We start from the raw sequence: 6,511 nt of genomic DNA, 5'->3' as shown, positions 1-6,511 counted from the left end.
GTTCATTACTATTTCCAAAACAGTTTTTTTAGCTACGCAGGTCCCAGACCTAACTATACCATTACATGAACAGTATTTATTATTATAATTATCTAGTTTTTTGTTGGTCAACATCAAATCGATACATTAATTCAACCTTCTGACTTACTGACCTACCCGATTTCTCCCCGTGTGAGCCCGCGAATGACAACTCTCCCGGGGCCTCCCCATGAGCCCAACCGTTACCACCTCAGAACACTGCAGGAACGATTAGTCGATTAACGTGTGGCTCGGAGGCTCCCAGGAAGTGCCGCAATCCTACGGCTGACACCCGGTGAATTTTGAGCTAGGTCAATCAAAACCATCTAAACTAGGTAGAATAAAGAGTCATCCAAACCTACAACAATTATGCACATCTGGGTATTAAATATATGTTGATATTCTACAAACAAAACAAAAAACTGAACCTAAAAGAAAAATTCAGAAGTTATCGGATGAAACAAATGTTATTGTTATTGAACTACAGCAGTTGAGCTAACTCCCGCCTTGGGCACCGGTTAAAACCATGAATGCCGGGCATCCATCACTGTTTGGGTTGCAAAGGCCTGAAGAGGAAGAACAAATTTAGTACAAATGTGAACATTTACAGATCGTTTAAACTATCAATGTTGATGAATCAAAAAACATTGATTACAACCTACAGATATTTGCGTGTTTTGCCGATATCAACTAGGGCCATGCTTTCTGTATTTCAGACACACAGACCCTGAAATATACAAACACTTAACCAAATTTACATACTCTAGTTAGGCTCCCCGCTGCTCTTGGTCTCTGCAAGACCCAAGATGGCGGACGTCTGGACAAAGGAAACACACGTCACGAAGACGCGCCGTCTCTTTAACACCACGTGGTTACACTCTACGGCTGCGTTGTATACTAATCAAAATTGCACATTAGATTTGAAATGAACCGGGAGGAATCAATCCAATTTGAACTCCTTGGCCAAGCCTCCGTTTTAATATGCAACTAAGCTAGAAAAACCTGACCTTTCCTCCCCCCACCGTAAAGAGTTTGGAAGTTTGTGGCCGGTAATAAATAAACCTTAGAGTGGCCCGGCTTAACTTCGGCGCTTTCACTATTTACCTTATGATGGTCTCGGCTTAACTTCGAGACATTCATCATATAACACAAAAAACACAGGTAATACTCTCCCACGTATTACCTGAGGTACAGACAGACACAGAGACAGAGACAGACAGAGACAGAGACAGACAGAGACAGAGACAGACAGACGTAACACACCGGGGGTCCCTTTGTGCAGGCTACCATTGCCTTATCAAACAGCCAGGAGTGCCCAGGTAAACAAAGGGATGGGGAGAGGGGGGGGGGGGGGGGGTAGAAGAGGGAGAGAGAGGGTGGGGGGGGGTGGGGACTTCACGTGTCTAGGGGGTCAGGGGTCTTTTACCTTAATAATTCATCGTCTTTAATAACAAAATACCAATAGACTTGAATGTAAAATGAAGCATGCAGTCTTGGGTGGCATTTAGCGGATCGGCAGATAAGATAGTATACACTCCGAACGTCCGCTATGGTGGACGCAGACCGTGCCGGCCTCAGCGGAGAAGTTAAAGATAACTCTTGTTAATATACTATTTTGGCCCGATCTATACAGAGACCGATAGTGAAGGGCTTCACCTCTCAACCAGTAGCCTACCAAGAATGATCGTTAACGACGAGTACTCAAAACAACTCAAGTGTTATGAAGGGGGGAGGTTGGGTTTTCAGAGTTCCTTGCAACCGTTGATCTACACGTGTTGTTATGCTAGGCCTCTGCAGCAGCACGATCGGACGGTGGCTAAAACAAACTTACACCTAAGTGTTCTTATAACCAATCCTATTTCAGATTTAATCTTTAAAACAATGATTTATACTTACCTCAGACGTGTGTGGCCTGTTGAAGTTGTTTTAGCGTCGCGCCGGCCGGGATTCTCGGGACTTCCTTCCAAACGACGGGGTCACCATCTGTTGCATATTCTCGAAGAAAGTTGTCCAATCCCGGGTTGCTTTACTTTAACTCACTTCATTTATTATAAAGTCGTCGGCATGGTAAGTGAAGCTATACGGAGGGAATTGTTTCTAACGCGAGTGAGAGGAAAATACCGTGATCTACTTCAAGCCCCCCGGGCTAAGGCCCGGGTGGCTTGCTGCGCCGTCTACCTATTGAACTCTGGGATTCGAAGGGTCACGGGCAGAGTGAAGCGGGACCAAACATATAAGCCGTAAATACTATACATAGCCACAAGGGGAGCAAGACCTTATTAGAGGCTGCTCCAGCCACAGATGGCAGCGCCTTTTAAATATATGAAGAAGCCGAAGCCATTACGGCAACCCGGCCACGCCCACTAGGCCACGCCCACTTGGCGGTCTCTACCTGAGGACACGAGGTGGGGATCGCCAGAGAGAGATTTTCAGCGACACCCGCAAAGGGTCACGGGCCTCTGCCCGTGGCCCATAGTAGCCAGAGTTATTATCTCTCACACGTGTTAGATTCAATTCCCTCCGTATAGCTTCGCTTACCATGCCGAAACATGCCGACGACTTTATAATAAATGAAGTGAGTTCAAAGCAACCCGGGATTGGACAACTTTCTTCGAGAATATGCAACAAATGCAAATGACCTCATGAATGCAATCTGCATATAAAACAGACTCAGATGCCGGTATTATGTCTTGTTGGAAACAATGGCAGAAGTACTGAGAAAATCAAAAAAGCGAAATTTCAAGGAGGTTGAAGTGGAGACACTTGTGGGTGAGATGGAGGCCCGAAAGGTAGTTTTGTTCGGCGGTCACGGGATTGGGATCGCCAACAACAAAAAGCAGAGTGAGTGGCAACATGTTGCTGCAGCAGTGAACTCTGTCAGTAGCACGGAGCGCACTGTCCCAGAATTAAAAAAAGAAGTGGTCTGACATAGAGTTACATATTTTTATGTAGCCTACCAATAAATCGTTATGGTCCCTAAATACCCTCTCCCTCCGAATCCTGCCATTTGCATGGTCCGCCAGAAGTGCCATATGGTGCAGCATTACCACGGCGCTCACCTCTGTATTTATAGGGTTACGGTAATAAGACTGACGAGAACTCCTTGGATAATCAGTTTGTAATCACCCACGTAAAATGTTCTTGAACATAACCCCTTTTTAATGGCTGATTTGTCATGAAAAGCATCAAGAGTAACGGACAACGATTGTGATGAGTAGTGTGGCTTGGTTTTTCACACTTGGGATTTAATTGACATTTGATTATGTGTTTACAGTCTCATCTCATCTCATTTTCGTCCGCTTATCCGGGGTCGGGTCGCGGGGGGGGCAGCTCAAGCAGGGGGGCCCCAGACTTCCCCTTCCCGGGCCACATTGACCAGCTCTGACGGGAGGATCCCGAGGCGTTCCCAGGCCAGTGTTGAGATATAATCTCTCCACCTAGTCCTGGGTCTTCCCCGAGGTCTCCTCCCCACTGGACGTGCTTGAAACACCTCACAAGGAAGGCGCCCAGTGGGCATCCTTACCAGATGCCCGAACCACCTCAGCTGACTTCTTTCTAAGTAAAGGAGCTGCGGCTCTAATCCGAATTCCTCACGGATGGCTGATCTTCTCACCCTATCCCTAAGGGAGACGCCAGCCACCCTTCTGAGAGAACTCATCTCGGCCGCTTGTACCCGCGATCTCGTCCTTTCGGTCATCATCCAGCCTTCATGACCATAGGTGAGGATAGGAACGAAGATCGACCGGTAGATCGAGAGCTTTGCCTTGCGGCTCAGCTCTCTTTTCGTTACAACGGTGCGGTAAAGCGAACGCAATACCGCCCCGGCTGCTCCGATTCTCCGGCCAATCTCACGCTCCATACCCTCACTTGCGAACAAGACCCCGAGGTACTTGAACTCCTTCACTTGGGCTAAGGATTACAGGTGTTTACAGTGTCACATAAAATTATTATGTTATTGACACATGTTGGACAGATGCTCTATTCCATGCAGTCGCGCCGTCAGTGGACAGTATGGAGTGACGGGATTAAATATAGAGAATTTCTTTTTATTTCTATTCTAAGGAGATATTTCTGGAGTTATAACTGAGAAATAACGCATTGGATTTAAATTATTCTGATTAGGATTTAACGCATGATACGGGTTGAAATTTAATTTATGAAGGGCGATGATAAAACATAATCGTTCTTCTCACTCTGCAATTCTTCGGACTGACTTCAGTTCACCACCACACCGTCTGTCACCAATTCTCCTTTTCATCCAAACCATGCGTACGCATGGGTCAGAGTTTGCTTAGCGCTGCGCACATTTTCCCGTCAAGTTGGTTTTTTATAGATCACAACCTTGGCGTGAAAAGTCACGTACGCAACTTTCAGCCCCGTTTTGTGCGTACGCAACGGTTATAAATGAGACCCCTGCTGCTTGTGGACTCTGTGATGATCGCAGACATGAATAATTGTCTGCACATACAGATATGAGAGCGACAAAAGACCTTAAAACATTTGGTTGGGGTTTGACTCATTTTCCCCGCATTTACAGTGTGGTCGCAGATTTCGACGGTCTGCTGTCATGAATTGTGACCCATCGGGGATTGCGACCTGCTGCTTGTGGACTCTGATGATCGCAGATATGAATAATTGTGTGCACATACAGATATGAGGGCGACAAAAGACCTGAAAACATTTGGTTGGGGTTTGACTCATTTTCCCCGCATTTACAGTGTGGTCGCAGATTACGACGGTCTGCTGTCATGAATTGTGACCCATCGGGGATTGCTACCTGCTGCTTGTGGACTCTGATGATCGCAGACATGAATAATTGTGTGCACATACAGATATGAGGACGACAAATGACCTGAAAACATTTGGTTGGGGTTTGACTCATTTTCCCCGCATTTACAGTGTGGTCGCAGATTTCGACGGTCTGCTATCATGAATTGTGACCCATCGGGGATTGCGACCTGCTGCTTGTGGACTCTGTGATGATCGCAGACATGAACAATTGTGTGCACATACAGATATGAGGACGACAAAAGACCTGAAAACATTTGGTTGGGGTTTGACTCATTTTCCCCGCATTTACAGTGTGGTCGCAGATTTCGACGGTCTGCTGTCATGAATTGTGACCCATCAGGGATTGCGACCTGCTGCTTGTGGACTCTGATGATCGCAGACATGAATAATTGTGTGCACATACAGATATGAGGACGACAAATTACCTGAAAACATTTGGTTGGTGTTTGCCTCACTTGCCTCACGCATTTACCGTGTGGGCGCAGAATTCGACGGTGCGCTAGATTGATTGTGGCATCTTTGATTGCGACCTGCGTTGCTTGTGGACTCTGTGATGATCGCAGACATGAATAATTGTGGCATTAGTTCATATTTATTTCATAAACGGCAGTAAAAAATAATAATAACGGTGGGCATGCAAATAAAAACGGTGGGCATTATAACAAAAACATAAATAAATAATTGCACACCGTATTAAATGTGCTTAATAAATACATTTGATTTCATTTGCATTTCACAGACCCATAGTATGGATAAGGTGTTAAGTACGGTCAATCACCGTTGCTTCTTTCCCCATAAGAAGCTACAGTCAGTAAGACGCTTTCAAGAAAGAAAGTATTGCCCGGCGTCACAAAACGAATGTACCCATTACGAGTCTAGCTTCAAACTCGTGCATGTTGCAGAAAATGTGCAACAGCGCCCTCTGGGGTCACATATTTCGACGGGTCGCAGAATTCGGTGTAACACCGGCCAACAGGGCGTGGAGCAGGGAGCGCAACGCTATACGAAAGCGACAGTTCAGTAGGCGGCATCGGCTATGTATTGATGAGCAGCGCGCAGCCAGCAGCAACATCCAAGTGAGCCCTTTACAAAACAATAACTAAAATTAGCACTGGAAGGCAACGTATAAGAGAGATGCAGCCGTGACCGGCAGCTCACCTGTCACTGCACGGAAGCGGAAATGGACGCACAGGAGCTACGTGACCCAGCCTCCGGCAAGCAAGAGCCCTTACAAAACAATAACTAAAATTAGCCCTGGATGGGCAACATGCGAGAGAGATGCAGCCGTGACCGGCAGCTCACCTGTCACCGCACGGAAGCGGAAATGGAAGCACAGGAGCTGTGCCCCAGCCTCCGGCAAGCAAAAGCCTGAAACCGCACGGAAGCGGAAATGGTAGCCCAGACGCAACGTGACCCAGCCTCCGGCAAACAAGAGACTGAAAGGTGCTCTACACCCGCCTTTATACAATAGTCTCCCACCGTGATTGGCTGGGACTGCCGCACAGCTGACAGTCACCACAACTTACCCCGCACCGGGGGCAAGTTGTGCCACGACACGAGACCACTTTTTCTGAAAGCTATATTTCTTAAACAGTTTATTTCAGATCTAATGTTATTAATGCCAGGGATGCACCACATCCTGAAATATACATGCATATTTCATTTGGCAACATTACTGTCATGGCCTCACTTTAAAGTCACT

This window comes from Gadus morhua, chromosome 15, assembly GCF_902167405.1.
Source record: "Gadus morhua chromosome 15, gadMor3.0, whole genome shotgun sequence".
NCBI lineage: Eukaryota > Metazoa > Chordata > Actinopteri > Gadiformes > Gadidae > Gadus > Gadus morhua.
The sequence above is the reverse complement of the archived record's forward strand: the minus strand, read 5'-3'. Positions refer to the sequence as shown.